The sequence below is a fragment of the Gymnoscopelus microlampas genome (assembly GCF_963454915.1).
Source record: "Gymnoscopelus microlampas genome assembly, chromosome: 8".
Lineage (NCBI taxonomy): Eukaryota > Metazoa > Chordata > Actinopteri > Myctophiformes > Myctophidae > Gymnoscopelus > Gymnoscopelus microlampas.
Genome location: NC_139945.1, coordinates 16,793,326 through 16,805,545, shown reverse-complemented (window position 1 = coordinate 16,805,545; position 12,220 = coordinate 16,793,326).

Genomic DNA, 12,220 nt, shown 5'->3' with positions numbered 1-12,220 from the left:
AGCCCTGACTTTGACAATGACCTGTTACTGCTGCACGTTGAGCAGAGACAGATAAAGAAAGCCAGGAAGCTATGGATTCGAGGTATTTAAGTCTATTTATTTAGTCCCCTCTGCTCTCCGCTGCTGCGTCATGGAGACAACTCATCTCTGTCTTATATATTCTTGTTAATAAGAATATTATATATTATGCTTCTATATTCTCTTGTTAGTAATAATAATGATAAATACCCAAAGTGGTAACACTTTACTTAAAGGTTGGGTCGATAATGCATTATTATCACATTTATTACTGTATGTAAGACACTTTATAACTGACTATGTTATGGTAGTTATAATGAGCTGTTCCACTGAGCTTATAATGCATTATGGCCAGTACTTATAATATGTCATAAACCTTATAAGTTGTCACATATTATTACAAACATTTATAACGTTAACAAGTGTTATAATGCCTTATAAACTCATTATAATGCATTAGAAATGTGCTTACAATGCATTATAGACCTGACCTTAATACAGAGTGTTACTTTTTAAGACCAACATGCTCATGGAGGCACAAATGAGTGCAAGAATTTGGTAATTATTCAATGTTTTGCACTGGGTGCAAGATAGGGCCCTGGGCCATTTACATAATTGATCTATTGCAATGTGATATATTATGATTTGCGTTTTGTGTACAATCAGACGTGTTTGACATACCTGTTATTCCAAAGCAGCAGGGTGAGAGAGAGAATGGTGATGACAAGACTCGGGTACGTCAACCGCTTCAGTTTCCTTAGCTGTTGATTGTAATGCCAAGTAAACCTGCCACTTGACATTTTGACAAGGCGTGCCTGCATGCACGCCTTGTAAGTAAGTAAGCGTGCGTGCGTGTGTGTCACTATATTATTGTGTATTCTTCTGACCTGTGGTGATTATCTGCTGCAACTGTGAACATACAGGATTAAATACAGTACCAGACAGACAGACAGTTCAGTTGTCATCGGCTCCGGCTGTTAGATGTGTATATGCGCGGGTGTTTGCGTGTGTTCTGTGCCTCCACGACGCGGCGACGGGATGTGCAAAAAACTATCAATAAAGGCAGAAAAAACAAAAACAAATCTTAAAAAAAGAGAAAAGAAACCAACTATCTCCATTTTCCAACTTTTTTTCTTTTCTGTTTAATACATTTACTTTATTTGTTTATTTAGATAATAGATGGATAGATGGATAATAATGAAGAATACTTATCAATGTAATGTAAATACACCGGATTTAGCAAAGATGCTAATTTACATCCACCGTCCCCACAAAAAACACACAAAACAAAAACAGGCAGACAATAGAGTACATTACATTACACAGGGAAAAGAGTGCTATTGAACACCCTTTACGTCTGTGTGGGTTCTACAAATATTGGACCAATGAAAAGTATTAAAAAAACGTTGTCATTCTAATCAATGATGGACAAAACAACTCTCTCCACATTAATGGTCAAAAACTCCACTTGAGCTGTATTCGGATAAAGTGATGATAATATAAGGACACATTCAAGTATCTGACAAGTCACCATACCAACTTTGATGAGGCAGTATTGTAATGTTTTAAAAACATGTTTGTTTTTTTCATTTCCTGAAAAGTTGGTTTCTGCCAGACAGATGCAGAGATGTTCTTTCATAGTTTTGATGTGTTCAGTATTAATCTATGTGTAGAACATAATACAATGAAGAGCAACCATTGAATGGAAGGTGTCTGTGTCCAAACTTTATATATATATATATAAAAATGGAACTTACTGTTAATATTTTGGACATAGTTGGTTTCTCCCGACAGCAGAGATATGTTCTTTCATAGTTTTGATGTGTTCAGTATTCATCTATGTGTAGACAAAAATACAAATAAAGAACAACCATTGAATGGAAGATGTGTCCAAACTTTATAAATATATAAAAATGGAACTTACTGAACGTCACATGTTATTTCAGTGTTTGTCGATAAATTGAGCTTAGAATGTTCAGTCTGGTTCAGGAAAGTAGCAAAATTGTCCACAAAGGGGATGTAGCTGTTCCTGCAATGTCCTTTAATCCAGATGTAGCTGTTGTAGGCGTCTGAACTTAATGAACACAAAACAAGGAGCGGGCAGTAGGATGGAGATGATGCACTGCTTACCAGTTTGGAGAACGCTATGAGGCTGACAAAGTCCACATTCTATAGTGTCTTTGAGATACTACAGAGGAGATAAGAGACTCTACTTTATTGATCCCCAGATGTCCTATAGCAGCAACAGCAGTAAGACAGGAGAGGGCACAGGTAAAAGTAAGAAAAGAACCAGTAAGAACCAAACCAAGATAAATAAGATAAAACAAATAAAAGATTTGATTCTGACACTAGATATCTGCACTGTGTCTCTGAATGAATACTGAATTTATGAATACATATACACATGTATATATATATATACACACACAATTTTTACCAAGGGGGAAGGCCCAAAGGGAGCACCCCTCCTGCCTCTACACACACCCACATACACACCCACCCACACCCACACACGTAAAATGTGCACCTCCCAATATAGTAAGGCGGGAAATTGATACAATAGTGCACTTGGTGATACAAGCGCGAAATTTGGCAGAGATGACCATCATATGACCCTAATTGATAATCAACCTCTGGCCACGCAGAATTCCTAAGATTTCAAGATGGCCACCACAAGTTTTCAAAATGGCTGCAACTGGGCCAATGTTTTGGACTATATCACTTTGCTGGGGCTTATTTTAATATATGAGAATATGTTCTGGAGGTATTTCTACCAAGTACGATAAAAAATAACATTAGGTTCCAATATGGCGGCATGTTTTCCAATATGGCTGCCGATAAATTGCAGAAATGTGTATCTGCTTATGGTTTATCCACATGAGCTTGTAGTACATGTATTTGTATTAATTACCATACACAGAATCCATTTATGGAACATTTGAAAGTGATGTATTAGCTTGGTAAAGCTTAGTGCTTACTTTTTGTTTTGTTATCAAGTCATTATAAACACATTCTCATTTACAATGGTGGCTGGGCAAGTGACAGGCCAGTGTACTAGCAACTGCAACCACAGAGGGGTGTGCAGATAAGTCCAAACTTAAAGCATTTGCAGTGTCCAGAACATGCTTTTTTACATCCACATCGTGTCAGCTTCTGGCATAATTTGGCAAACAGGACTGCACAAGAGTGACTGGCCCCATATATGTCCTGCTTGGAATGCACTTCACTTGCATTCACTTCCTTGTAGGAACTACTTCTATGAAGTTCTATCGTACATGAGTACTATGAACTTCTCAATGACTTGCATATGTTTATAATTTATTGCAACAGGTGTTGAACCTAATTTGGAGAAGCTGTCTGCCATGCTGACCTTTTTCCCTTTCCATGGAAGGACGAAACTGTGTGGTATCCCCTGAATGCATGAAAGAAGCAAAGACCTGATGACTTTGATTCAATAGCTGATGCAATTTCATGAACGGGGATCCATCTGAGATCCTTCCCTCCTTCCAAATGCAATCCACAGCTATTCAAGCCAAGTCTTTGAACAAGTGAAACTGCTATGTCAACAATGTCAGTATCTGAGGCAGAGCTGCAGAGTATAGCATCTGACACATCATGATTCGCAGCTCAGATACTGATGTTGTTGTCATAGCAGTTGCACTTGTTCATATTAAGTAAGTCTGAGACTTATTGTCAGTATCAGCTGAGAACGCAGGGGTCTTATAGACCCCCTGGTATTGCTGAGGTGGAGCACCACACTCACCGTACCTACTCATACACTGATCCTGATCGAACCCATGACCATGTGATCCGAAGGTGAAAGCTCTACCGACTGAGCTACCCAGACACAAAGACTTGGCTTGAAAAAGCTGTCGAAGGACCTCAGATGGATCCCCCTTCATGAAAATGCATCAGCTATTGGATCAAAGTCATCAGGTCTTTGCTTCTTTCATGCGTTCAGCAGAAGCCATACAGTTTTGTCCTTCCACGGAAAGAAAAAAAGGTCAGCACCTGTTTGACAAAATATCCCTCTATATATATATATATATATATATATATATATATATATATATGTGTATATATATATATATATATATATATGTGTATATATATATGTGTGTATATATATATGTATAACCTACAGTAAGGTGTCAAAGTGTTGAGACACAAAGGTGAAGCCACATAAGTTGGCAAGGTTATTTTGTTTATTTTGTCTTTGCATTTAAGGTTAACTGTTTTTTGTTTGCACTTAAGATTCTCTTGGTAAACAGAAACCTGTTTGACTGCTTAAGGCAGAAGAAGTGTATAAGGTTCTTTGTAAAATGTATTTGTATTGTACACATGATTTAAAGGTTGTACAAAGGTTTGTTTATTGTACAGATTAATTTGAAAGAGAAAAGGTTACTGCTTGAAGCAGAGTGTTCTTGATTTTCTAAAGGAAATGTCAAATATTTGACTTAAAGCGTTTAAGGTAAAGAAATCTAAAATGTAAGATTTGGTGGGAGTGTAACTGCCAGAGTATTAATTTTATTTCTTATTTTTGTTCTTTATTTAATATAATTAATTATGCCCATTATCCATGCCCATTTGTTGAGTGACTTTATTTAATTAGAAGTAGTATTCTGGCAGTTACACTGTGTATGGTAATTAATACAAATACATGTGCTACAAGCTCATGTGAATGTACATTTATGCAATTTATCGGCCGCCATATTGGAAAATGTGCCGCCATATTGGAACCTAATATTATTATTTTTTTATCTTACTTGGTAGAAATACCTTCAGAACATATTCTCCTATATCAAAATAAGGGGGAAATCAAAGATGTACAGCCCCAGCAAAGTGAAATAGACGGATTTCCGCGCAACGTCATCACAGAGCAGAATGCGCAATCTGCGCATGCTCGGGGGAAACGAATTGTTGCGCCGTTCACTCTGTTGTTGTGTTCGGGAGTTAGATAGCCATAATTCTGCTATTATAGGCATAATAGGCATAATGCTGCTATTATATACAAACAGATCCAACTTCCGACAAACCATTTTTATTGAGTAAACAAGGTATTACAAACTGCATAATTTAATCTACTTTAATTAAACCCGGTGAAGATCATTTATTTTATGAATGGACATTTGACCAGAGCTGCTGTGGGTAATGGCGCCCTCTATAGGCTTCCCCCTCCTCTGCGCGGTCATATCCTCTCATGTTTACTAACAGGAAACCCGTCTATAGTCCAAAAGGTTGGCCCAGTTGCAGCCATTTTGAAAACTGGTGGTGGATCTTGAAATCTTAGGATTTTTGCGTGGCCAGAGGTTGATTATCAATTAGGGTCATATGAAGTACATCTGTGCCAAATTTCTCGCTTGTATCACCAAGTGCACTATCGTGTATTGAAAACGGCAATTTCCCGCCGTACTAATAGACGGGTGCAGTACGTTAGTCCGACAGCGCATTCCTCCGACAGCGCAGCGCTCCGACGTTTCCAATACTAAACCCGAACCAAACCCGCACCCTAACCCTAACCGCACGCGGATGCCACATAGTCGGAGAAAAGGTCTGTCGGATTAACGCATGCCTCCCCTAATAGACATTGTTGCAGGATGTATTCAAAGTAACTATACTGTAATCTCCACCTCCCTACCTTCCAGCCTGGAGAAAATGCATACACAATTCTATTGTATCCTCCTTATCTCCCTTACAATTGTCTTTTTTTCTAATAACTGGATTAAAGTAATATAAAGTAAACCGTTTTATGCAGTTGACTGATAAGATAAGAACTTTATTGATTCTGCAAGGGAAATTCATTCGCCAAAGGCAGCACTGCAGTCAAGATACAGAAAAAGCACCACAGCAGGGTAAAGACATAAATAAGTAACACCATCAATAATTGTGAAGTCAACTTGGAAAATCCTCACTGGATATCAAAGGGTTAAAAAGTCGGGCCGATTAAGTGGCAGCTGTCTGAAATCATTCCCCAATCACTAATCAGCGTCGCTACAACTTGTGGTTCTCAACCGAACCCCATAAAGCACCGCACCTGAAAGATGCCTGTAAATCAAACCACAGAGGCAGAAGGAGGAGAATCGTCCACAATCCTCCATTATTTCAAACAAACAAGCGTGCGTCCAGCAGCAGCAACGTCACGCAGAACACATCAAAGCAGCCATAAAAAGCTGGAGAGGCAGCTGGTGAGAAGGTCCGGGTACTACTTTAGTACCCGGCCGGACGGACCTGAGAGACAACTGTTTGTTTGTTTAAGAGTCATAAAACGGAGTCATAAAATAGTCATAAAACCGGTTGTGGCGGCAGTGGCGCACGTTAGAACGTGCGTTGTAGTTCAATGTCAATTGTTTGTTTGATGTCCTCAAGTTAAACAAATGTATACACAACCGTCTATCACCCTCAACAAAGCTTGCATTATGACAAAATAGATAATGAGAAATGAAGAATACACCCAGTTAACCATGTCAGATACTGAGCTGGTAGTATCTACAGTATCTACGCATTACAAGCAGGGCCATTTTACGGGCTTCGCATTAAACTATTGTGACACTGCATACAATTAAAATCCTGGCATGCCCTTCATTAATCACTCATATATAGATATACATATCTTTTTTTGTCAGAGAGAGAGAGAGAGAGGGAGGGCCGGACTTATGCTTGGACTACCATGGGCTTATCGTAGGCCTACAGGCAGTCTATGGATAAAAAGGGGTGAATATAAGCAAATTTGTTTGTTTTTTAATCAATCTGCATTTGTGCCTGGAGGTAAAGACAGTTATGCCACTAGCAAACAAAGATAATTATGATGGTTCATAGGCAGAGAATAGATGAGCTGATTGAGTCTAGTTTGTATCTCCTGGTGTTCTCAAGAATATTCTCATTTGTTTCTGAAAAAAATGAGGCTTGTTTAATGTTATTCTTTATTCTTCTTTTATTTATTTTTTATAAATGCTTGTCATTACAGTACTTTATTCACAGCCAGAAGTCAATCTTGTAATCTTAAAAACAAACATACATCCCACCTATCCACTCCATCCCAGGGACTGGACGTAGGCACGCACAAACACAAATTGATCAGAGTAGTTGATTTCCTTTTTTTAAATCAATAATTTTTCCTTTTTTGTTTGGTAGTTTGTACATGTTTTATCATTTGAAAATAACAAAATAACATATAGTAAAATAAACCAACTGGACCAACAGGGCTCAATAACACTTAATCAAATAACAACACCTCAGAACTTTTGAATGCTTTTAAACAGCAAAGTTGCAATTTGGAATGGATGGACAATGGACATTACAAGTCACATAATAGCTGAAATAACAGCTACTATACAAATGGACAGTTTTCATATTATGCTGGTGATACATGTAACTAATGCTCATCCATTTGGATTTAATTGTATGATTGTATGTATTGGTATTTTGACTGAAAGGTCAAATAAAGTAGTTTGGAGTAATACAGTACTGTGCCTTTGCACAGGTGGGGGTGCAGCGAGGATTGAAATGTTTGGGAGGTCTCTGCCCCAACTGATCAACTACTTAAATACTTAATTTTGGTCCTGCACACACAGAAGGACCTTTAAAACAACAATAACGATGAAAACAACAATACAATACAATAACTCAACTAGTAATCACTGAGGAAGATTTGGAGATATCTAGAGTCTAGATGTGTAGTCTAGATTCTAGACTACACATGGGCAACATACGACCTGAGAACCATGTACCATTCTGTAGACAATCTACATTTTGAGGCAAATGAAGTCCATGTCCAAGTTCATGGTAATTAATAATTACCATTTGATTGCATACCTGCGACCAGTTTATGCAGGTATGTACTCAAATGGTGCAGTAAATATTAAAAGTGTATAATTGTGAAACAGTCTGCTTTCGGTGCATTATAAGATGATGCAATGTTTTTTTCAGTGACAGTGATGCAATGGTGCATATCAACAACTGACAACTGGCAAGATATAAATTAGTACACTCATTTAAAGCTGATAATGCATTGAAGTGGATTGTTTGATGTCATATTTTCATTGTAACCTCAGAGTACAACAGAACGACACATAGGCCACAGCTGTATAAACAACAACAAAAAAAACAACAAAAGAAATGTCATCATTTTGTAACAAAATTCTGTTTGCGAAGCAAGGACCCATGCCTTTTGGCCTGACAAATAACCTATTGCAAAGCACTCTATCACCTGTAGCAGTAAGAGATCATACAGAGATAAGGAGCAAACTGAAGCAGTGAAACCTTCAGTTGAACAGAGCAACAGAGACCACTGGGGCTACCAGGAGCAAGAGGCTAACAGCAGTGCTTGTAGCGCTGTTGCACAAGTCACCCTCACAGCAGCCGGCTTGAGTTGTCATGCCTGGAATCGCTTGAGTGTCTGATGCCACACACAGGCTCTTTGAGATGCAGCCCTTCGTGATAGTCTCACTGCCTCCAACTTCCACTGTGAACAGAAATAAAACACATTATTGTCTGTACACTAAAAATAATTCAATGTTCTTCTGAGCTGAATATGTGTAAAATATTTGGGTAAGCAGGAGAGGCTGTGGTCTGACGTCATAGACGTATTACCTCTTCCTGAGAAGCAACGATCCTCGACCCCAGAACAGGATAGCATGTCGGAGCAGTCGTTGTCTTTGCAAGTGTAGCACTTCTTACCATTGGTAGAAGGGCTGGTAGGAGCTGTAGGTTTTACATTTAGAAATTGTCATATTGATGATTTCTTCAACCCTTAACCTCATGTACAACAAAATAACTTTCACATCTTTCCATAGCAAGTTAAACCACAAGTTTATTACAGTTGGCCTCTGGCACAAATGGAAGTTATGCAACTCTCAACGCTCTTCATAATGTCTTATTTGAGCGGTTGATAATAGGACTGACAGTTGAAGGATGAATATGACATCTTTGTCTGAGAGCGGAGTGATGCATTACATTTTCGAGACTATGTTTTGTGTGTGTGTGTGTGTGTGTGTGTGTGTGTATATATATATATATAAAATATATAAATACTATTAGAAGACGATGGGCTGGATGCCTATATACATTTATATACTGTATACACAAACCCCCACACACACACACACACACACACACACACACACACACACACACAGTTATATATTTTTTCCTTTCCCCCTGCTTTTTTGTATATACAATCTCGAAAGAAAGAAAAAAGTACAGTAATTTTCTCTTTTGGGGGTCTGGCACAAGACCATTTCAGACAGGCGTCTGAGAACAAATACATTCAGTTTGGGGGTCTTTGACAAGAAAATGTTAGAGAACAACTGGATTAGAAGACTAGAAGTGACTTACGTGTGGGATATTGGACATTACAGAGGGTAGTGGAGCAGCACTTGCTGCTTAAAAGTATCCTGTTGTTTCCATCGTTCACTGAGCCAATAAGATCACACGCAGCAGATGGCATGCAACCCTTCATTTTACCATCCACGTTAATCCCACCTAAAAACAAACAAGATATTACCCACTGCCAAATAATGTCTTAATCATACTACAAAGTGTTTCACAAAAATCAAATGCAGAGGTTATACTGTACCTCTTATCACATACCCACATATGTCTTGAATGTTGTTGCACCACATTGCTGGGAAGCAGGACAGTCTTGTGTGTCAGTGCAGGTTCCCGTGGCTCCCTCCGTGATGCACACGTAACATTTCACGGCAGAGGCTTAAGACAACAGGTGGGCGATATCATAGAGGTTACGACTGAAAGCTAATGTAAACTTTACACGCAGTCCACCATGCATGTGTATTGGAAGCATGACTTTCTAAACAAACAATTCTAATTAGTACATTTCTCAAAAGACACAAATGTGTTGTGAAAGCTGTTTGAGAAGACAGCTAGCAGAATTTGGGTGGAATGAATGAATGAAAAAAGAAAAAAGAAAACAAATAAAAATGTTTAACCCCAATTTATCATTCAAAAAATTACTTACCTTTTGGGAAAAGCAGAACCCCAAGGAACACTATGACTAGATGCATTTTGTTATTCAACTGAAAAAATTGGCAATGACTAAACCCTTTTAATAAGTCTACAAAGGGGGTGTGGTGTGTGTGTGTGTGTGTGTGTGTGTGTGTGTGTGCACGCGCGCGCAATATGCATAACTTTCCATTTCTTTCAATTTCTTAACTTTCATTTCTCTGAAGTTGAAAACAATACCACCCAGAACTATCTAGAATCTAGCTTGTAGGTCACTACTAGCAAATAAATACCTGTACAGTTATGGTGGTTCAAAATGCAGAGCCTAAATGTGCTGCTTTGTTCAATAGTTTGTGTAATTCTGGTTTGTAAACAGACCAATAACTAAAAATAAGCACAAGCTTATAGACGGACAGGCACTGCATTTTATTCTCAAACGATATTTTATATCGACCACAAACATCATATCCACAGCAAGGTTATAGATTTGAATTTTTCATTCGTTTTTTCTTTAATTTCCTTTTCACTTCATGTTTTTAAATTTCAGTTAGTTTTAATTTGTTTAGTTTTTATTTTGTGATAATGCTTTGTTTAAGTAAGTGTTTATTAGTTTTAGTGTGTCAAAAAGCTCAGTAAAATAGCAGCTCTAAGCTCTCTATGATGTGAGCTTTTCATTTATTTATTTTAAAGAAAAATAGGGAGACGTTTCATTTCCATTCGAAATATTAGGCTTATGTTGACAAAACTAAGGACATTTTCTCTATGATTAGCTGTTCACAGGCACATGGCCAGACAGACAGACAGACAGACAGACACGGACAGGAGTGAAAACATGAAAACATCTCCGGCCTGCAAACAATAAATACATCCTAGCAGTTAAATGCATGCACCAACTTCTTTACATCATGGTGTAACAGAATCTGGTCATGTTCTTGTGGTCGACATGGATTTACAGAGGTGGTGGTGTGAAGGTTAGTTGAGGGTCAAACCTAAGGTGGAGAGGGAATTGTTCTGATCAGAGAAGGGGAGGTGGGTTATACAGTAGCAGTGGTTCTCAACCTGTAGGTCGGGACCCCCAGATGACTACTAAGGACTTTTAAGAACTTTGTAATACCTAAATGAATAATAAAGCAATCAAAAACTATACTATAAAAACTGGTCAAACATTAGCCAATTTGTCAAATAAGAAAGAGGCAACGATTGTGAAAATAGCTGATCCACAAGCTCACAACGCCTCAATGTAATGCCTCAACTCCTACAATTCCAAGTACTTGTCAGGGTGGGGGGTCCCCAGTTCCAATATGATTATTTTGGGTGGTCGCGGCCTGAAAAGGTTGAGTCCAACATTATGCCGTAAACGTTTTTGGCATTTTTTACTATTTTGAAAAACATTTGAAAATTAAAATAGCCGATCTCCATCGACACGGTGTGAGCTTGTAGATCGGCTATTTTAAAATGTTTTTTTTTAATGGTAAAGAATGTCTTAGGAGCTTAGGCATAAAGGGTAAGGCAGCATGCAAGATAGGGCCCAATGTCTCTCGTAATCCTGCCAATGCTTGACTTGACTCTGTCTGACTGGTCTCACTCCACTCCACTACTAAATGCACATTGTGCAGTGAACAATGGTAAACCACTGTGTGTGTGTGGGAGCCAGGAGGTGTTGGGATGTGTGTGTGTAATACTTAGGTTTCCATTTACTATTGCACAGGTTCATGTGCTTAACTTAAGTTTCGATATGAGTCTCTGCTGAAATAACCGTGCTGAAATAACTTCTCTGAAACATTGTGAAAACATTACAGCAATTCATTGCATCTTGTATGGTTGTATAGGAGTAAAAGTATTCAGTTCTGGTTCCTCAGTCATTTCTATGTTTTTATTGGTGTTTCTGCTGGCTTTGTATAATGAAATGGTTTTACAAGCAAGCACATCAGTGAATGCAGTGCAGGTGGTTTCAGAGAGTTACTTCTCTGAAACATTGTGAACAACAACAAAATTAGAAATGGGACAGTCGGAACAATAGTACTTTGGAACGGGCCGTCTAAAACAGACAGACAGACAATATACCACTTAAAAAAACGTTTAATACTGTAAAAATATTTATTGACAACATTTCAGCAATACCAAAACAATTCATTTAATTTAGAATGCCCACAGAAATTGAAACCTTCATCTGTTCATATCAAATGTGGGGAAAAGTACAGTACAAACTAGAAAAAGTGCTCCTCGGAGCGCAGGTCTCCACCAG